Source organism: Amblyomma americanum, chromosome 1, assembly GCF_052857255.1.
Source record: "Amblyomma americanum isolate KBUSLIRL-KWMA chromosome 1, ASM5285725v1, whole genome shotgun sequence".
Lineage (NCBI taxonomy): Eukaryota > Metazoa > Arthropoda > Arachnida > Ixodida > Ixodidae > Amblyomma > Amblyomma americanum.
In genome coordinates, this window is record NC_135497.1 from 113,350,064 (window position 1) to 113,373,442 (window position 23,379).

Below are 23,379 nucleotides of genomic sequence, written 5' to 3' on the forward strand. Positions count from 1 at the left end.
TGTCAAAAATTTAGCATGGGCAAAGCTGGCATATTAAGTTACCTTCAACAGAAAAGCTTGCCGCCTGTAACGTTAATTTCACGAAAATTATAAAGGAAATGTACAAACTGCATGATAATTAAGACCACTTTTATCCACACAAAATTGCCGAACAGCATGATTTCACGCAATGTCTCTTTTTCATTATAACTGACATTTCCTGCATTTTCACAAAATATTTCAAAGCCTTAATACACATTTTTTTTTAGAAAATCACACTGCATGTGAACTTGAGGATTATGTACAGCAGCTTTCAACCTAGCCAGTTAACGAAGTGCCTAAAGAAATTACTCTTCCGCTCCCGTGTACGTACCGGATTGAGAAGCGACGGATGTAAAGGTTTTCCTTAAGCCATTTGGCAAGGTCTTTAAAACGCTCCGTCAACACTTCCTCCCAGAGCTAAAAGCAAGGAAGCTTTCATAGTACTTTTTGCTTTCCTCGAGCTGTGCTTACCTGTTTCTTGAAAAAAGCCAGACATCGAAAGGGAAGTCGGCGACTTCTTCCAACTGGTAAAAAAAAAGCGAAAATAATAGCTTAGCCCGTCGATGATGGCTTTACTAAAACAAAGCGACGTGCAACCTTGCAGAAAATAGAGTAGTCGAATGGGAAAAGCTTTGCAACTTGATTTCTTGAATCTGAAACGTGCAGAAAAGTGCAAAAGTTGAATTTTCCCAAAAAATGCAAGTGGTACTGGTCACACATTTTGAAAGTTTTAAAATGAAAAAAAAGCGCGCAAGAAAAAGCCGAATATGTCAAGCCGAATATTACTAGGACCAACCGAATTGAAAGCCAAATCGGTCGATACGTCAGAGAACAGTTCATTATGGAGAGGTGATTTATGTGAAACCATTTCTGAAAACTACGATAAATTGTTAGCACACATGAGAATAATAAAGCAAATATAGTTTGGCCTCCTGATAATAATTCTCCCAGTTCAGTGCATCGCTGAATTCAATTATTCCGTCACAAAAAAAGTGTACGCAATCCCTCTTTTTAGCACTAAGGTCCCATGGTCGCCGCATCGAATCCCGGCCGCCGCAGTCGTATTTCGACGGGGGCGAAATGGAAAAGATGCCCTTGTGCTGTGCGATCCCAGCGCAAGTTGAAGACCTCCAGGCAGTCTAAATCAATCCGGCACCTCCCCTACGGCTTTCTTCATAACTAATGTGTCGCTTCGGGAAGGTTAAACCAAACTTTTTGCATTAAATAATTTTTTTTAAAGCACAGACTGGGAACATAGAGAGTGGTGTGCGTGTCAGCTGTCCCGCGTTGTCGTAATTAAATCAGTCATTTAATGAGCCTGAAGGATACGAAACGGAGAACGCGAATGCAGCTTTAGCGGGGGAAGGTCTGTTCTGTGCTCAGACTCTCTGAAACCATCACAGGCGGACGTACAAGGTCGTTTTATTGCGGTCAGTTACTATCAGCAACCTGCGCGCTGTGCGAGTTCGTCTAAAGCGCGTTCGGCATAGAAGCGACTCTTCTGGCAGATATCCCTCATACCACATCGGTCCGCACATTATCCGCACGGCCAACGAGATCATCAAAGAACATCGCTGCTAAGTCCCGGTCGACTGCAGCGTCAAATAGGGGTAGTTTTGTATTCTCGCGAGGCTCGATGCTTTGCTGCCCTCTCAGTTCTACGTGTCACCAGTCGTTCATTAGTCTCGCAGTCCTGTCGCTACTTGAGCTTATCGCGTCGTAGCCCCTGTCACTGCGCAGTATAGGTTGGACGCGAACAGTTTGGCCAACGAATTTAGCATGATCCTGGCCTGGAGCTGGGCTTCTTTGGAGTGAATTAAGCAATGGAAAAATGGGTATTTGATTCCACTTCGTGCAGTCGAAACGCGTTGTAGATATGGCGCTCTTCGACCAAGCTGATTTTGCAGCATTAAACCGAAGTCGTCATCAATTTAAAGTTAATTCTTTTTACCTCAGCTTTGTTTCGACTCAGAGTATCGCTACTTGTTTCCAAAGCAAAATTTAACATTTTTCTTCGGTTAAAGAATGAGCGTTTGGTTTTCATATTGCGCTATAAATTTATAATTATGTTAGATTTTGTGCGTGTAGACTTTTCCTTTGAACTGAAGCCAACCTCAAGAGTTTTCAGCATTAGTCGTTCGACTTGTAGCCTGCCGGCATAAAGCTATTGTTTTCCACATTGCGTGCGTCTTGTGGGCCTGGAAAGGAGGCACGTGTAAGGGAGAGTTTAATGCAGTCATCAGTAGAGATATTGACCTGCGAAGCAGTCAGTCAAATAGGGTTGATATTGCCGTATAATGTGTCCCTTGAAAATAAATCATGTCATGCTTGCAAATGCAGAAGCTTGGGCTATTTGGTGACTGGTCGTAATTTGCTATTCGCTCCCTTTTTTTCGTTTTCATTTCTGTGTCATTACTCTTTGCTTGTCTTTCTTTCCTTACATGGGCCTCATGCAAACAATATATTCTTTTCTCCCTGCAAAAATGCCTTCAAGCGCCGCAGGTATTAAGAATGAATAAATAAATAAACCAGACACGGACGCAAGAAGAGGCTTAAACACTGCACAGTGTGCCTGTCCAGCAATGTGCCCATGCGCACTTTATATTGCATCTACTTTCCAAGCTGAGACAAGAGCTGCATGGAGAAAACAATATACAGGAGGGAGCGTCGCGTAACAGTTTTGAAGCCTCGTTATAAAAATTAAAAACTAGAAAGTCAGCTTCACGTGACAGCCCGTGGCGCATTTTATTGGCTAGGGTCGTGTGTTAGCCCTCGTGTGGGGCCGACTTTGACGTGCTTGTAGAGAGAAGGAGGAAAGGAAGCGCCCACTCCGGAGTTTGTTTCGGGGGGTGACCATACGTCCCATTGTTGAGAACGTGTAGGAATTTTTGGCAACAACGGTATCATGCGCACTGCAACACGAACTTTTTGCATCGCAAACAGTATCACAGCTGTACACCTGAAATACTACTGATTAACTCTCATTATCAGCCTGAATACGCCCACTGCAGAGCAAAGGCCCCTCCCATGTCTCTCCAATTAACGTTAACGTGAGAAGTTGGGCTAGTTAGTACGTATCCATCGTTAACGAGCGCAAAAAAGACGAAGACGCCGAGAAGAAGACGACAACACGACAATTCTATCCTTTGCCAGCTGCGGCTTACCTCTACTGCACGTTAAAAACTGCCTCGAAGCATTTTGTTCGTAGGTTTTAACAGATTTGCTATGTCCGCCGTTCCAGTTGTCGTTTTTGTCAGTGTGTAGCGCGTTATTCACATCAAAAATTGCTGTTCTTGCTGTGAAGCCGTCTTTGAAATGGCCGTTTTCGTCTTTGATTCTTATGCGCCTAGCATAGAATGAAAAAAATTAGAACGTCCTTTGAACAATGTAGAACTCAGAAGAGCGCAGCAACATTCACGTCCGCCTACGTTTCTTTATCAAAAGCTTCGGAAAGGAAACCACGAAAAAGAAAAAAGAAAAATTGAACCAGGAAAAGAAAAGACTTCAGATGAAGGTTGTCATCCTTCCTCTAAATGTTTAGAACGAAAAGGAAAGATGACAGAAAACGAGCGCAGAATAATGCAAGCTCGGGCAATAACCGTGAAACAAGAAACTCGAGGCTACGTGCAATTCGGCCTTCAAGCGATGGCAGCGGACCGGCAATACTGAAAAGAATACACCAAGTCATAAATGGGCCTAAAACTCGAAGCGATGTCGAATTCCATTGGACACTGGAAACAGGGAAATACCACTCATTTAAAAGGCATTGTTCAGCTCCTTGAGCTGAGCGAAACATGATGAAGTCTGTGACAAGGCCCCCAAAATGAGCATTTCGACCTAACACCGCACATGCATACAACCCCTCAAAAGTGCAGAATATATCAGCGGGCACCTTCTACCGTACAAAATAAGCTTCCAGAAACGTTCGTTTCTGAAAAGAGAAGGACAATCTTGCGTTTCGAGTGTATCAAGAAAGACAAAATTTTTTCATTGAAAAGGAAAAAAATGAAAATTCACAATAACACATTTCAGAACAGAAAAACGAAGTGGAAATCGAAGCCGAAACTGGCATGTGTTGCCGAATGTGTTTTTTTTTTCTTGAAGTGGAACTGGCTCTTCGAAAATAGCCGGAGCAACTGTCGTGTGTGCATTGAATGGCGAAACTAGCTACTACAGGTGATGACCCTGTTCATGACTTTTCTGAGATGACCAGAAGCAAATCGAGCGTCTTATTTTTTTGCATTCATTCATCACGCCACATAATGTTAACGGGCACATTATGTTTGTTGGGTTAAAAACGTGCACTTCTGCGTAAAAAGGAGCCAAATGAGCTCCCGAAATGGAAAATATTAAGAGGAGTTTTCGCTGTAAAAGATAAAAGGAATGATTACCTCTTATTTTCAAAATTTCCATAAAATATTCAGAGAGGGTGAATGATCTGCAGTAAAGGTTTCGGTAAAATGCACGAACTTCACGAAACCTCCACAGCAGCGGTTCAAGAACCGCGATGATTCATATTCGTTTTGCAGAAAATTTAGTGACAGGTGATGTTCTTTTTTTTCATAACTTTTGGGCTCTAGTGTAAAACTTTAAGCTCGATGCCTACAAAAAGATTAAAGGTAATGCGAATTAGAATTGAAACCCATAGAGCGTTCGTGAACGAGAATGAGGAAAATGCCGAATAATTCAAAATGCAAAGTGGGGTATGATTTATATTTTCAAACGGGCATTTGAAGTGATATTTTAAAAGAAGGTATAACGTAGGGTGCGTATGAACGCGCCTATACGATGCGTTAAATCGGAGCACCAGAAGAACGGCCCTTATTACTTATACATAATTAAAATGACAATTATATTCCAAACTCGGACCTGCCGCACATGCAAATTGTTCCACGATTCAACTTGAATCCATCGTCATAGCGGCACGATAAATGAAAACGCCATGACAAGCTAATGAAGGCAGCTGCACGTGGCGGGCTTTGTAAGTCGATCTTAAGGAAACCAAGGAGCGAAGGCAAAAGAGAAAGATGCTTGAAAAGGGATAATCCTCTTCGCAATTCGTGGACTCAGGGCTTGAACCTCATATGGGCAGATAATTCTGTGCAAGAATACTAAACACGGCCACGTAGAGCACAGGAGCTGCAGTGTGTACAGATGTGCACGCATGAATGACGTACATATGCAAAACAGATTGCTCTTGACTAGAGATTTTGCCTCTTGAGGCGACCCACAACTCAATATCATTTTCACGGCTCACCAGCCGCCCAGAGATCGGTATTTATACGTATAATAGAAAAAGCCCCCAAAACTACATAATCCACATAATAAAATAACTGTGTTTTACGACTCACGAATATAAAACTGACAAAGATGTTGATGAACTGTGTGCAGCAATTGACGCATGAAGGCAGAGGTAATCATCGTGGCGCGACCGCAAGATAGGACCTAACTCTATGCGGCTTTGTTGATATTCCTGGGCCTGAATTGGCTATCGACGCCCATTAGACGGGTGAGCTTGCGAATGCGTGGGTAGTACCATTTCAGAAAAATAGTACCATACCCAGAAATTATGGACAAGCGCATTTTTCAACCTGAAATAGTTTATGAACGCATTTCTTTTACATGTCTCAAGATTTCACTATAAAAATCAATATATCCGGCGATCTCCTCTCGGCAGCATTGTATTTTTTTTCTATTAACGTTTTTTCTATCGTCAAAAATGTTCCCCTTTGGTTTTTTTGTGGCAGTCTTAACTACTCGATGCGAGCAATAAACAAGCTTTAAAAGAAAAGTTTTGATACGCATCGAACTAATGGACCACTGCCTTCAGTATTTCAATAACAGTACTTCACAATATTCCACAGTTGCCTCACAATTAAAATTTATATGCAAGAATCCTGAACTTGGACCTTCGTGCCTAACCACATTGGAACATTATTTGAAAATATAGCACTCAATCATATGAACCGCAGTAACGGTGCTCAACATCCTGATTGTACTTCCAAATACACTGTGCGTTGGATGATCTGAACCATTATTACTGTCGGCTGTGTCACCCACAAATATTGTCCCAACTGATCAAACGCTCCTCTCGACGCTCATGCAACGACTCTTGCGGATTTGCTCAACACTTGAGGAACGACTGACGACTTGCAAAACCACTGGGATCATCGTGTGACGAGAACTGCTTTCGCAAAACCTAAAGAAAGCGATTCTTCGACGAGGCTACAGCACAGTTTTTAAGTGATGTTTCTTTTATGCATTGGCATGACCGGCGAGAAATAGAGGCATTTCCTTTTGAGCAACGAGCTCTTTTAGAGAGGCCATCCGAGGTACGACCAACAGTTGTCTCCTGCATAAGTATATTGTCGGACACTATTTGATCCCTATGGACACTCATTTTTGTCCTTCGCCTGCTCGAGGCTTGCAGTATAAAAAGGACATTCCTTTGAGTCATATGCACAATATATATTTAAAATATGCTCTCCTTGTACATTAGAGCCGTAGTCGTGATGTCCGAAGTATGTTCGAAGTGATGTTGGAAGTATGTTTGAAGTATGTTTAAAAGAAATGGGGTGAACCGCAATGATAACATAGAATTGATTAAAACGATACGAGCCCCCTCCCCCCAACGATGTTTTTTTCTCAGTTTGTTGTTTATTCACTTTGTGCGGACTGCAAGAGGGTGCATTTATTAATGCAGGCTGCACAAAACAGGTTCACGGCTTCACTTATGAACTTTGAGGGAGGAAGTCATGGTTTTAAAGCAGCTCTAAGACAGAACAGACGTTTTTCAGTCCTTAGAGCAGCAGTATCAAGAGTGATTTCTGTGTGTCAGCTGTGAAAAAATGAAAGGAAAACATCTTGGATGCATTTCTCTTTGCTGGCGAAAGCCCATGAAGGCTGTTGAGATTTATCGGCAGTAAAAACGTCACTTCAGCGCGCCTTTTCCCAGCGCCGAAAGAACATGCACGACAGCTGGATATATGTTGCCAGCGGCCGTTACTTACAGGCAAAAATTTATGCGCGCACTTGCGAAAGGGAAGGGCTGTGGTGAAACAACTTACAATTGTACGCACGTGGTCCGCTCCCTCGCGATTCCAAAAAGCTGTCAGGAGCGGGAAAGCTGATGTTTCGCAGAGGGGTTACACAAACCTATTTGCTCGGGTGCTTCTGCGCAATTTTTTCCTTCCGTGAACGACTTTGTTTGGACCTCATGCACTCGTTTTCACTATTTCATCTTGTTGTGCTTGTTTTCTCTGTATTCATAGTGGTGGATTTTTCGCACCCTACCGTGATTTAGTCCAGTGAGGTGTATGCTAGCTTAGCAGCAGACATAGGCTGGACAAACAAGAAATACTCACCAGAAGGTTATCTTCCCGGACGCAGCGTTCACTCGCCATGGCGTGCGGTTGCTGAGAAGACGTTTCAAGCGTCGATTCCAGATAGTGTCGACCGCATTCGTAGGGGGTCGAAAGGCAAGGACACCAGTGTGCATGTCCACAAAGCTTAAGTTGTATAAATCTCGAGCCATGCGCCACGATGTACTACTTCTTGCTGGTAAAAACGAAGGAGTTGAATTCGGAAAAAAAAAGTTTTCTTTCCTTTCCTCTGCATGCTTAGTTTCACATTATTTTCAGCTGCATGCTAGCTCCACCATCTCAATAAGATGAGTTAAATTGGCTCAAAGCTTTAGGACTTGACGGTGTGCTCGTTTGTTAACGGCACCTGCTATCCTTAAACTGTAAACAATAAGTCGTAGGCTTCGGCGTTCTTTGCACACACTTGCACACGCAGGTTAGAGATCATTTGTCGGTCAAAAGGGTGCGAGGGGCATGTTGCCCAATGCTGTCACTCAGTCGAATAAAATGGTCCTGCTCCACGAGAATGAAAGGACAGAAATACTGAAAAGAAGCGTACGCATAATGCTTGTCCTGGATCTAAAAATCTTCCTCATTAGTTATTTATGACATTGTAGCTGTAGTGAAATGGTGTAAGGGAGCGGCAAGGATTTAGCCTGATGCTAGATGGAGATTGACGCATAACAAAAATGAGCGAGATTAGAGCCAAGAAGTAATTGCAAGCGTCTTTTAGCGTGAAACGTCCTTGATCTGGCGTCACGTTATTCGGATGAATCGAAAAGTGTCCGCTTAAAGCAGACCTGCAGCGATGACGTAATAACCGGCACGGGCTGACGTTAGGTGGAAGGTGGAATGCGTGCGAGAAAAGGAGGATTTCTCCGGCTCCTGGTAAATAGAAAAGAGCGAAGTTCTTGAAAATGTGACAACTGAAACTAGTTGTTCAGTGGGTGAGCTCTACAAACGATCACCTCACACCCCTAGACCCCTGACACTTGAAAGAGCCATGCCTGTATGAAAAGGTGAATTTTTGTTAGCGGTTAGTGCTTTCGCGTGCTTTTTTTTGTTTAATTTTTCAAAGATAATTTTGCGCTCCGATAATTTCAAGTGTATTGTATTTTTTTCGCGTCCATGTCCTCATGGGAAAATATTGCCATGAAACCAGAGGATTCAGAGGTGCTCTTCGTAAACTTTTATCTCTTATGATTGCAAGTCTAATGCTCTGAATGCTGCTTGTTTACATGCAGGAAATAACAACAGAGTGGTTAGGTCTCTGTTTCCTACCCCTTATAGCTGCTACTTTTCACGTCTCCTCTGGAGCGCTGTCGGCCCTGTTCTGTTCCGATGTATGTTATATAGCATATTTACGCATGCTGCCTGAGCAGCTTTGTTACACCTGCACGACTGCTTATGTTTCCAGTGTGTGAAACGCATTGAGTAATTCAGCAATGGTGCTTATGTGGCCAGTTTACACTCTGAAGATTTTTCCACGACCTGATTGATAATTCGATTGTGATTGTGGTTGGATTGTGCTGTATACGCTTCCGAAAACTGACCTAGGAAAGAGGTCGGCTTTCGGAACCGACCAAGAAAATCCGACCTATTTCCTAGGTTGGTTTTCTTAGATATTTCCTAGGCTGAGTCTCGTTAGGGTCAGTCATTCTGCACAGATTTGATAGCTTGTATGGTGTGGAAAACACGATCTTCTCGTCGTAACACTGGGCCACCTTTTCCAGCAAGCTTGGAGTAGGTGCACCCGAAAAACACCACATCTGCTTGTTGTACAAATTTGGCGTGATATCGAAAAGCCTGATAAAATATGATGAGAAAGCCTACAAGTAAAGGTAACCTGCTGGGACTTACACATTAGTTCGGCTTATGGTTTATGAGGGTTTAAGGCCCCAAAGCGACTCAGGCTATGACGGATGCCGCAGTGAAAGGCTCCGGAAACTTCGACCACCTGGGGTTCTTTAACGTGCACTGACATCGCACAGTACGCAGGGCTCTAGAATTTTGCCTCGACCTCCGCGGCCAGGATCAAATCCGTGTCTTTCGGGTCAGCAGCCGAGCGCGATAACCACTGAGCCACCGCGGCGGCGGGGCTTACAGGTTAAACACAGCAGACTGCCTCTCAGTTCTGAGAGGAATTCCGAGGTGTGATATTTATAATAACCCATGCTAATACCACATTATCCATGAACAAACCGCAAAACCGGTTCTGCTTGTCCCCGAGAAAAGTTCTCAGCGACGCGTAAAGCTTCGACAATGGGACGTATCACAACGCGTGTTCGTATAGTATAAGCTAATGCTTACCGCACGTTCATTTTAAGAAAACAACCCATGCCGCGCAACCAACTTTGCTTATCTCTAAGTGTTGTCTTTCCGACTATGCCCCCCTCGTACTTGATACTGCCTGATTTTATCACAACGCTCCTCACGAACTAAACTTCTAGTCAGGGGTGCTGTCACCTTGGATACGAAAGTAGACGTGTGCCTGCCGAATCTTCAACTCTGGATGCCAAAAGTAGAAGAAAAAAAGCACATTGTTCGGACAGGTTCTCTTCTTAAATGGATGGGTACATCTCAGGGTTGGCTTTCCGTCAGCATCATGGTTTGGTAGGAGAACTTAAAAAAGTTTTTTTTTCCAGACAATACAGGAGAGAAAAGACCAGTGTTTTTGGCGGCGCTTTTGTATCCTTGCGTACAGCTACTGCCTGCCTTGGCAGTGATGGGCAGGCATGCTGCAAAAAGGACGAGAATGTAGCATGCTGCCTGAGGCGAAAAGAATGTCTCGATACCTTGCGCGAAGTTTTACAAAGGACTTCCTGGCAAGAAAAGGCCGGCTGCTTGTCGGATGGCGTACGCTGCACCCTGAGGGCTTGTAGCTCACCGCAGAGTTGCGAGTAAACCGCCAAGAGCGTGGGTTTAAAACGTTTATTGGAGAACGGTTTAAGTTTCCTTCAATCTGACAAAAAGGGGAACCTCGTTGTGTTGCCCTCAAGAGTGTCGGAGCCGGCAGTTCTAAAATCCAGGGTGAGAAGTGCTGTGCAAACTTGCTAAGAATGTCGAGGTGGAAATTCTTGACGAAAAAAACTGTGGAAATCTGCTAAAGGGACAACTGCCGGCATGAAGCACTTATAGCGTATCTCCCTGTGTACTTAAATATTTTGATCAGTTAGAGTTTATTGAACGATTACGCTCTTTTAAGTGCATGTGTACATGGGGGTTAGTTATTGCTGTTTCAAAACTCAATGAGCGCTTGAATGAAGTCTCGTCCAATCCCACTCTCTCTCACACACACACGCACGCACACACGCCCGCCCGCACACTCGCACACACAGACACACAAACACACGCGCACACACATACACACACGCGCGCCCACACGCACGCACATATGCAGGCAAATGCGCATGCACGCATACATACATGCACACAGACGCACTCACACACACGCACATACGCCCGCCTGCACACGTACGCACGCACACACACATGCACACACGCACGCGCACGCACGCACGCGCACACACACACCCACACATACACACACACATGAACATACGAACGCACACGCGCCCGCCCGCGAACATACACACGCATAAACGCACACACGCACACACAGACGCGCACACACATGCACATACGCACGCACACACACAAACGCACAGCACACGCGCCCGTACGTACATGCACACATACACACACACGGGTCAAAACGGTGGCAACCTGTCCTTTTCGGCAGGGACGTCACGAATTTAAAACTGGCGGGAAAATCTTAAAATCCAATTTTCTCGGCGAGAAATGGGTCTTTTGCTGCCGGACTAACATCAACAGTGCCATAAAGAGCCATATAAAAAAATTACAGACAGCAGTAACTTGATGGAGTTGTCCTGAGCGTCCCTGCAACGACGGCAGTAAGCGTGCATTTAATATTCGAAGCCTTAATAAAACAATATTCAATTTGGTAACATCATTTTAGCACGCACACGTTCCGACATACTCGCCTGCAAATTTTGCGGCTCAAACCGCGTAATTCGCTTGGCAGGGCGGTGACGATCGGTGCTAACCTCCCTCTGGTGAGAGGGAGCCGTCGCTTGGGGCTTCTCGTCCGAGAACGTCGTAGAGCAGCAAGTGAAGCTGATCACTGTCCCCCTTCCCATTTCGGCTATCAAAAAAAGAAAAAAAAGAAAACATGGGAGCCAGCTGCAGTGGATAAAAACTTCATTGATTGGTTTTAGACAATTTGGATACTGACGACGACTATCCTCGAATTAGCGTCCCACATAATCTGCGTGCATAAATGGCTTTCGTGCAGTGCGCATCCTTTCTTTTCTTAAAACACTCCGAAATCCTACTTTTGAAGTCCCTGTATAGTTTGACTCTTGCTTACTTTAAACAGGTAGGACTTTCATTGGTGAACACCTTTTACACACTGCTTTGCTGACACCATGGCAATTAGGAGCAAACGGACCGAATCAGTTAAGGTTTTGGGACTCGAGAAACCATTATGGTACTGATTATTCCGAGGAGATTAAAGATCGTGAGCCTTCCCAGGTGAAAATTTCTAAATGTCATCCCACTGGTTTCAGAAATACTGGTTTAGTACCGGACTTCGGGTATCTACTGAAAGCAGCAGCTGCTGGGACCAGCCGGTGTTGGAACGAAATCTAAGGCTTGACATCTCGTCTGGTCGGGTAGGTTCATGTCGAATGGAGAAGGTACGCCGACCAAAGGTTGTTGTTGAAGATCGCCTCTGAACAAGCATCAATTATCGAGAGAGCGAAGAATTGGCTGTCACGCAGGTATCTGAAGTCCGTGATTATCCGGACAACAGAAATACCCTAAATTGGAGCGACAGTAATACCCCGCCTACGTACTCCAGATGTCTTGGGCGATTACTGCGACGCACTTAAGCTTACTGCATGACGCTTTCCGTTCAATTAAAAACGCTTCCGTGCGAAAGCCGAAACGTCCAACATTGCAACAACCTTCGGGCGGTGTTCCTTTTTTTCCTTCCGACATAAGTGGTGGAACGGGTAGCTGCTGGAGCAATTATTTACCCTCGCAGCAGCTAATGTTATACACTATAAGCCAAGTTGCCACAACCATTATTCCCTCATACACTATGGAACGCCGGCTGCAGTCAGTCTCTCCATGTGCACGGATTTTGCGCGGTTCTGACTTAGGCTGCGATAGTCTTATGTGTTATTTGGGTCAAACGCACGTACAGCGTCCTTAATAGAGAGATTTAGCATAATGGAGATGCTCTAGCGAAGACGTATGCCACCTTACCGTTAGCTTGCTGCGCACGCTCAGTGACCGGTGAGCGGCCGGGTGTGACCACAGCGTGTGCGGAGCAGACGGTAACCCGGTAAGAAGCAAACGGGGATGGCAGGAAGAATGTAGGCGCACGGTACACGTAATGCACTTAACACAGTCATCTACAAACCTGTGCAATATGGACTTGATGATAATGTTTTTGTTTGAATGGGTCATGGGCAGCTGAGGCAAAGAGCATCATGACACAAGGTATTTTACTCAAGGTGGGGTCAGAGACCCCTTTTGCAAGCATTTCGCCCAGGCACGTATCAAAGGGGGGGGGGGGGCGAGATAACTTGCCCCCCCCCCCCCCCGCTGCCCCCCTCCCCGGAGCAGCGTCAACAGTGTTGAGACCCCTAGACGAACAAGAAGCGGTGACGCACTTCTTGTAGTAGAGCTAGGGTGCCTCGATGCCAGCGCCGGGTGGAGACAGCTTAAGCGACGCCGCCATATTGAATCACAACTGGCCTCTCCCATGTACCGCGAAATGCTCGACTGGTAGCCCAGTGTAGCTCTCGCTGCAAAAGGCCGTTCAAGTTAAAGCACTTTGAAGCGCGCCGAGAGCGTAAACGGCGCCGTTACAAACGCTAGCGCCGCTGATCTCGTGTGATTCAATATGGCGGCGCCGCTGAAGTTGTCTCCACCCCGGCGGCGCTGGCATCGAGGCACCCTAAGTAGAGCGCAGCCGCAGCGCCAATGCCGAGCGCCACTGATGTTACCTATAGATCAAATGAGATCTCGAATAACACGGCAGTGTCTACAGCATGATGACGGTGCTGATAATGGTCATTACTCTATGACACCAAGTTAATTTTAATAAAGTATATAAAACATCTATTGCAACTACACCAAGACTAAAAACTATGGTACAATGTCCCCGGATATAGATATCTCAGAACGCCAACTTCCAAACAAAGTTTCTTCCTTTTCTTCTTAATAAAACGCCTCAAATGGGCGGCCGCGCGAGTGATGCACGCTTCATCAAGCGCCACTTGACTTACACATGCGAAAACTTTTGTTTTGCTTGCTTTCTATTTTGTGATGGTCCCCTTCCTGCTTCAGGCATTTCCCACAGGCTCGGCGCGTGTACTGGGTCGGATGCAAGATGCATTGCGTGGGAAATGCGAGATGCCTTGTGTTTCAGTGATCTTGCAGAGCAGAAGAACAATTCTTACTGTTTTAGGTTCCCCAAGGAAATCGCCAGGACTTGCGCAGAAACATTGGCTGCACAACATCGGAAGAGCAAACTGCGGACCGAGGAAAACAAACTGTAATTTGCAGTTACTGTAGTTTCCTTGATCGTTCTAGGCGCTTCGCGAGCCTTTTGTTAAAATATGAAAAGCTGAAAGGATCTTCGAACATCCTTAATGTTCCTAGTTGATTTTATAATTGTGCTATTTTTCGCAGTTATTTTCTAAGAACTTGACGTTTATAGAAGGGAGAGGCACATTATGGAAGGGAGTGGTATACATAAACACAAGAGATATTGCACTGGTTACAGGAGGGATAACGCGTATATGAAAAAAGTACTGAGTACAGTTGCCACATCAGGATATTGAAAAAAAATAATTAAAAAGCAGGAACGGGAACAAAGACATCAGTTCGACACCGGTGAGATGCAGATGAGGAAAAATTTTTCAACACTATATTCTTGCCGGGGCACCGTTTTGAAAGCCACATGCCCTCTGAGCAAAAAAAATACGGCATGTCTGCGATTCAGGAATGCTGTACAATCAAACAATTTACCTAGGAAATGAATATTTTCAACGTATTTGCACTTAGTTGAATTCTAGTCTTTATTTATTTATTTGGAATACCGCTAATCCCTTAGGGGATTGGAAAATACAATGACAATCACAAAAATACACAAATTTGAAGAAAAAATACAAAAATTGACAATACACAAATTTTCAAGCCAAGCCATAGGAAACGCAATGAAGAAGCTTTGCCAGCCAAAAAATATAGAAAACCAAAAGGGTTACGCCTGAACCAAAGATTAGAATTTTGAATATAGTTTTGCTGGATTATATTGTCATTTACTTTGTTCCAATCAACTACTGTGCGAGGAAAGAAAGAGTATTTAAACACACTGATTCTGGCATGCAAAGGAAGCAGAGTAGGACGTGGCGGCTTCTTGTAGCATAGCCGGACGAAAAAGTCATGTACCCGGAACTGTCAAAATTCGGTTTGCCTTTAATTATTTTAAACATGAAACCTAAGCAACAAATTCTTTTTCAGAAATTCGACTTAGTCCTGCTTTTAAAATGAGCTCAGAAATAGATGATTTCCCATATTTATCAAAAATAAACCTAACGGCCTTACAATGAACCCTTTCCACCTTGTGAATATCAAAACTCGCTGTTTGGAGACTGGAAAGGGTGAAAATGCGTAGAGCCCATTCAGGCCTGTGTTTTATTTTCATTTTAATATGGATAACGATGTGAAAAACGCCTCGACTGCCCTAACCACGTAATTGTTTTTCTATATTTTTAGTGCAGGACACCTGCGAAAAGAAGTGCGCAAGGACAAATTCTTCAGTAGTGGCGTTTTTTTTACAGTTTTATCATTTGCCGCGCCAATGTGCTCGATAGCTTTTCATCGGCTGCGACGTATTGCACGAATGCCTGTGAAGACAGTTCTCTCAGGAAACTCTGCTGCTTTGAAAGTGTCTGATAGCCCCCTGGGTGCAGATATGCAGGTAGTAGCTGTTCGCGAGATGTCAACAGCCGTAGTCGGAGAATCACTATTGAGAAAAGAACTGCGCAGTATAAACATGGATGAGAAGGGTACCGGAGAGGAGATTCACTTTGCCTGTGGAGAAGCACCATTAATCGTTTCGTGGCCGGCGAGGCGATACAAACTGCACTGGATATTTTTAAAGATTTAAATGGTAACCAGGACGCCGCTGTTTCATGTGGTGCAATTTCTGCTGTCCACAGTCGCCGCATCGTTTTTGACATCAGAAGAAGGGGTGGACTCACTATCTGTTTTCGCATTTTTTTTTCCTCTGCGAAGTCGAAGAGAAGCTCACAACTGGTCATGCGACGCAACAACCTTGTTCAGCATGAATTTCCGCAACGTTCTGTCTGGTACATACGAAAGAAGCCAACTGCCACTGAGACCAAGGAATGCGTAAGAGAATGTCACTTTGTTTTTCTCATGCGGTGTTGACTATAAGAGGAGAAAACCGAGTAATTATTATAGATTGCTCAATTTTACACAAAATGGGAAAAAGTTAACCACATGCCACCAGTAAAATAGGAACCTATAACTTCCTTTTAATGGCCTTTGCTGGCCTAAATACGATCCTGCTGCAACCAGCAAAATGTAGCATGCGACGGATGTTAAAAAAATTAAAGATACGGGGCATAATTTTGTATGTTTGGTAGTATTTATATTCTCGACGTACGCTTTGATTTCTAAACTAATAAGCATGGAAGCGTAGGTAACAAGAGCTTACTTTTTTAATATACGGAATCTGAACCTGAGAAAATTTTCAGCCGTAAACCGAACCGCATCAAACGGGACGATGAATTTTCATGCATCAGAATTCACCAAGTAAATATCAATATCAGTTCTTCGTTCCTATTTATAGGTATGGTAAGGAGCCGAGGACTTAAAGGTTTGCTTTCAGCCATTTGGCAAGGGCTTTAAAACGCTCCGTCAACACTTCTGCCCCGACTCAAAAGCAAGTAACCTCTTTCTTATATATCTTGCTCTCTCCCGCCGTGTTTAACTTCTTCGTGAGGAAAGCCAGGAATCGGAAGGGCAATCGGAACGCATTTTCTGACCGCTGAAAAGAAAGAGCGAAAAAAAAGGAGGCCAGCAGTGATGGGTTTACTGGAACAAAGTCACGCGCAACTGCGCAGGATCCGATGCAATCATTATGAGCAGCTTTGCAACACAATTTTTTAAATTCGGAAACATACGGTAAGGTTACCCAGATGCTTCATGAATTAAAACCCGCATCATGCATTTCATCACACAATGGTTGGCTGTCCTATAACACTTGCCATTACAAATGTAATTTAAACATGCTGAGGGCAACTGGCACTCAGCGAAGTGCGCGAGAAAAATATGTGACACTCTGGCTTGCTCATGACTGAAAAAAAAAAAGCTTCGTTTCCTCGGCACGTCGTCTACGCAGCGTCTCATTCCGACGCTCTGGAGAACTCAAACCGGTCTCTTCTGCAGTTGAAGAATCACTCCGGGACGTAGCACGACTCCTCCTAGCCGCATCTTCGTTACGACGCTTCTAGAGTCGTGCGGAGCGCTCTTCTGGCGTCTCTTGAGCGAGTTGTCTCTTCCTCGCTTGGTTCTGTCGTGATTGGAAAAATTTTTCTTTACATATGTACACATGCCAAGGTTGCCGGATACATTGACATCCACAAGTAGACATGACGCTAAGCATGTAAGGCGAACCAATTAAAGAGGAATTATAAGCATCTTTGAGACACTAAAAGGAATTGCTTGTGAGCGATTTAAGACGGGATAGCAGACCTATTCACAGAAGAGTGAAACAGCAATAATCTGACACGAAAAAAAAGGACCTTAGCGCCAGTTTGGCCTAAAGAACCGAACAAGACGATCGTTGTTAACAGAAATTAATGGGCACGGCCACTGCCGGAGCAACTCTCTTCCTCTCACAAGAAAAAGAGTTCCTCGACAAGAAACTGACCAGCTCCCTTCGAAGACAGCCAAGTATTGGGCACACAGCGCTGCGTCGAGAGCCACCAGCGACCGCGGTGCATCGACTGCTCCATAAACTAGAAAGACCCGCAACAATTAACAGGCGAGCAAAACGGCCGCGGGAGACAAAGCCCGAAATGCCCTGCCCACGGAATCCCGCATGAATCGCGCGCCAAAAGACACGCACTACCTCGCAGGTGACTGTAGCGTGGCGATTAGAATCCGGAAGCGGGCAATTCAGGCAGGTACTGGAGCATAAAACACCCCACCGCTCTAGCCGATAACTGGCAGGCACCACTGCCCAACCAAATTTCCAAAGTCGCGTAGATGGTCTGGGAGAGGCGTCGACACTATGCGCGCCCATTGAACGCGGCGCATCGGTGGGCGGCGAGCCGCCGGCACAACAGGAAACAACAGCGAGCCCATAATGTCCACCACACGGTCTGCAACGATGTTGACACCAGGTGCTACTGCGCTTACATGTCTGAAAAAGGCCACTGACGTAGCATAGAGAGCGGTAGGCTGCTCTGATTGAGGTCCATGATTAACAGGGGCCAAGGGATTCAGAAAGCGCAAAGAAGTGTCCAAAAAGTACCGCGCCAGGGCTCGATCCGGACACGCGTCCCCCAGCAGGATACCCAAAATGCACTTCAAAGCTAAGAGCGAGGACGTGATGGACAAAGTTGGAAAGGCAAAACCGCCTCTCTCCCGTGGTTGTCCAAGAACGGCACGAGTCACAAGCTCGGTTCCGCCTGACCAAAAAAAAAAAAAAAACTGTAGTCTGCACCCGCCTTATGGCGCGCAGGGGTGGTTTGACAATGTGGCAAAGGTACCAGAAGGCACCCAGCGCGACCGACTGAACCAGGTAGGCGTTTTTTTCTATGTTAATAAAAGCGTAGCACCTCTCAAGCTGAGGCAGGTCATCTGTTTTACACTGCGATTTCTTCGATTTTTTCTGTTACTGGGAGGTGACGTTGAATCTAACACCGGCCCTGGGGACTCTTCGCTTGCTGATCAATTGAAGGCCATTGCGAATGATATCAAAGAAATCAAGGCGGAGAAAACTGTCACTTACCAGAAACTAGGCGCAATTGACAAGAAACTTGAAAAATTAACTGGGCTCGAAAAACAAGTATCGGTTTGCGCAAAGAAAGTAGCTGAGCTTGAGAAAAACCTTGCAGCTATGACAAAAAAAAATTGATGAACTGCAAAATAGAAGTCGTCATTCTAACATCACTGAGTACGGCATTGAAGAAGATGCGAATGAAACTACTGAAACGCCGCTCCAATCTACTAAAGATACCGTATTTGAGGGTCTGCTAGGGCTTAATAGAGAGTTATAGCATATCGTTACCGTGTTTACGCTACCGTTTAACGTGTTACCGGACGCCGGCTTTTCTGGTTAGCGCGACGCATGCCAGAAGACGTTTTAGCGTACCGTCTCTCCCGTAAAAGTTAGCGTAGGGCTAAAACGAGTGATGATGATGGCAGATGCCCAGCTTTTAATGATAAAAAAACGGATGCATTGCAATCATTTCTATGAAGTGAAATGCTACACTTTAATAATCTTTTTCTCTGCATATAAAGACGTACCGACTGCACTTCAGCTAACAGCTGACTCAGCGGCTTTTCAAATGTGCCCGTGAAGCTAGACACCTTTGCCTACCCTGGCCAGCAGAACAATTTCACTGCGTATAGACCTCAGTAAGCTTGCATACACAGCGCACGTTGCGTTGCGAGCGCTGTAAAAAAAAAAAAGCACAACTACGACACCTGTTCGCGGTGCCGCAACGTCACTTCTTTGTGTTTGGACGTGAACACTGTGGCGCCATCTAGTGGCAGCAAGTTAAAGCGCGCCAACACCGGGCCGGAGAAACTTTTTTTTCTGAAATTACTGATGAATATACCAAGAGAATTACCAGCCTTTTTTTTTTCGAGGAAAAAAATCATGAAAATATAGAAAAATGTTTAATCGGGCACGAAATCGAAGAGCTGCAGTGTAGACGTTGCTATTTGGCTATGTACACGACATATAGTCAGGCTTAACTGCTCAAAAATCGGCAAATAATCTCAAAAACATGGCTTAATTGTTACTCAAACCTCAACGTATGAGTGAGAGTTTTCAAATTAAAAGCGAATGCCTTCATGTATGGCGAGAAATGGCGCCGAAGAACGCGTCGCTGGTGCTTTATTTGGTCCGAAGCAGCCGTGCAGGGCGCCGCCATGTTTGTTTACAAGCGAACGCTAACTCTCCGCAACGCTAAAAGGGTTTCCGTAAAGTGTTTGCGGACGGGTAAGTGGCGGCGCATGCACAGACGTCGCTTGCCGGGCCGGGTAAACGCTAACGTAAACACGGTAACGATATGCTATAACTTTCTAATATTTCAGGTACCGAGAGAATACACCGGCTTGGAAAACCAGACAAAGATGATCCAACAAAATGCAGACCTGTAATCATGAAACTTCTCGGTTACCATGATAAGGTCAGCATATTCAAACAATGCTCGAAATTGAAAGGCTCTGGCTTTTCAATCAGTGAAGATTTTTCACGTGCTGTTCGTGATATCCGAAAAAAAATCTGGGACCGAACAAAAGAAAATCGCGACCGCAAAGAAAAAGCATTCTTAACGTGCGATAAAGTGTGAATAAATGGACAACTGTTTGCTTGGGATAACGACCGAAACGACATTGTAGAAATAGGAACAAAAAACGAAACACCGCAACCAGAATCTCGAACGACCAGACGCAAAAGCCGATTACCTTCCTCAACTTGAAAGCCCGCAGCATAGCTAATAAGGTACCTGAACTGGAGGCTACTCTGCTGGCTATTGATCCTGACATCGTAACCATCACTGAGACATGGTTTCATCCTGGCATTTCAGACTGTGAATTTGTCCCACCCGGATATACAGTTATTCGCAAGGATAGACAATCTAGAGGTGAGGGCGAGGCAATTCTTCTTAAACAAGCAATAGTATACTCCATCATGCCGGAAGTGGCAGGTGTTGAAGCTGTATGATGCAAGATCCATTTAACCGATGGCGTCGTTCCCGTTGGAGCAGTATACAGGCCTCCAAATGCCGATGCAATGTACCTAGACCAGTTGTTCGACTACATGCTTAGACATACCTCCGGCGGGAAAATTGTCATGGCTGGGGACTTTAATCTACCAGATTTTAACCGGAAATCTCTTAACCCCGGAAATGCTGCAAATAACCTGATGATAGACTTTTTGTTTAAGTTCAACCTTACGCAGATAGTTGACACGCCGACTCGTGTCCATAACCAATCCAGTTCTATTCTAGACCTATTCTTCGTTAGCGATCACTTTCCAGGCAGTCCCATAATATAAACACTTCAAGGGCCATCAGACCATGAATTAATACTGTGTAAAATGCCTATAACTAACCTTGTCAGCCCGGATCGTACTGAAAAACGTGTCTTAGCATTTAATAGAGCCAATGATGATGCTGTTATGACTTATCTCGTCCATGAATACGAAAACGTTTCCCATTTATGTCTCGATAGGCAGTCAAGTATTGACAGCGTCTGGCAACATTATAAATATCTTGTTATGAATTGCATGGAAAGCTTCGTCCTTACAGTCCAAAAAGTCGTCAGAAACCAGAATCCCTGGATCACGCATGAAGTAATTCATATCAAAAGAAGGATCAAAAGACTCAGACAACGGAACAAATTTCGCACCATCCCTGACTACCACTCTCGCCTTAATTCATTAAGTAGGCAACTTAAACATGCAACTCGAAATGCAAAAGAACATTTCTGCAACACTACATTACAAAAATTTATTAAAACTGCACCAAGCAAATTATGGCGTTACTTGAGCACAAAGCAAAAACTAAGTGTTCCGATGTCATCTCTGGACGGCAAACATCAAGTAGATTCGTTCAACAAATATTTTCAATCAGTCTTCAGTGGATAAAAATTCCGTTGGCCAGACTGCTCCACAACAATAGGGCCACGCGCATCTCGTCAGTACGCCTACAATTTCTGAAGCTGGTGGGCTATCCTTGCCTCTAAATATTGATGAAAAGAAAGGTAGCGGCCCAGATGACATTCCTAATGGTTTTCGGAAACGTTATGCCGAGCCTTGTAGCAAATATCTTTGTCTCCCTTTCCAGAAACCAATTCGTGAATGTCACATTTCCTCTGAATGGAAAATCGCCAAAGTAATCCCTGTCCACAAATCAGGTGATAAACACTCCTCCCATATCCACCCATATCTCTGACATGTACATGTGGGAAAATTCTGGATGACATTATCTTTGAATTTTTGACTCAATACGTAGAGGCTAGAAAGCTAATCCACCCTTGCCAGCACGGGTTTAGAAATGGACTATCCACTATAACCCAACTTGTTGATTTCGTGCATGATCTTGCGGAATGTATTAACAATAAGTCGCAATTTGATATAATTTTCCTTGACTTTTCCAAAGCGTTCGACCGGATGTCGCGCCAAAAATTGATGTACAAACTCAAGCATTTAATTGGTGACGGTCCCGTCTCACAATGGATCAGCAGTTTTTTATCTGAACGTTACCAATTTGTCCAGTTCGACGGACATACCTCCGACATTATTCCCGTGGTATCTGGTGCCCCCCAAGGATCTGTACTGGCGCCTCTTTTATTTTTGCTATTTATTAATGGTATAACTAACCAAACTGAAGTACAAATGAGACTGTTTGCAGGCAATCGCGTCTTTTATCATGAAGTTAAACATCAGTTTGACCAGATCAAACTAAATAGCGCTTTGAATGAAGTTTTCCAGTCGTGTTATGATTGGAGTATTGTCATTAACAAAGACAGGACTGTTTCTATGTCCGTCACGAAGAAAAAAATTCCGCTTAAGTTCACTTATGGTTCTGATAACACTGCGCTACGAACTGTTACTGAATACCGATATCTGGGCATCCTTATCTCATCCGACCTGAACTGGACAACATACGTTCAGTATGTAGCAAATAAGGCAAGGAACACACTGTTTTTCCTCAAACGTGCCTTGAACAACTTTCCTCCCGAAATAAAGCTTCTGGCATACACTACGCTTTTACGCCCGGTATTAGGATATGAGCAGCGAAAAGCTGCGCGATTTATCTATAACCAGGACAGCATCAGGAAAGACATGCCGGGAAAGACATGCAGAGAATCGGGAAATACATGCCGAGTGAAACAGAGTGTTAACACTTGCGTGAAAATGGGGCCTACAATATGCCAGAATTGTAAACAGAACTCCACAGGAAGACCATCTGGTCCAGGCGCTGAGCCTCGTTTCATGGAATCTAACCCCTCCTTGGTTTCACCTTGAGTTGGCGGAGCCATAAGGCCATCATGAAGTTCAGCGGCAACCTGCGGCGAGCCTGCAAAAAATGGGTGTACGGAAACGTCATCGCGATCAACCAGAAGAAGCCACTGAGCAATATTCCGGAAATGGACGATAAACGCACTGAAATTCCTGCCAAAAATTCCTGAAGCCCTGGCGGAAGATGTAAAGTAGGGGCACCTTGAGGACACAACAGTTGTTGCGTCTCTTTCGCCCTCCCCAGGAAGACTACAGTACACTGAGGTGAAGCGCATATATATATATATATATATATATATATATATATATATATATATATATATATATATATATATATATATATATATATATATATATATATATTAAGGAAGCCAACAGTCACCGAAACCAAGGTGCAAGGGGAATGTTTGTAATTTTTTTTCGTAATGCCAATCGATTGGTTTAAAGAAAATTACTTATATAAAGCAGGAGAAAAAACAACCATGCCGCCGGTGGGATCCGAACCCACGACCTCCGAATATCGCGTCCGGTGTTCTTACCAACTGAGCTACGGCGACCTCTGTCCAATCTGCTGCTTTCGTCGGTATTTATGTTTTGCGTGTAAGCGAACCTTGAGAGTGTTCGCCATCTCCACCCTCGTCCATAGCGATGGACGGGATATATATATAT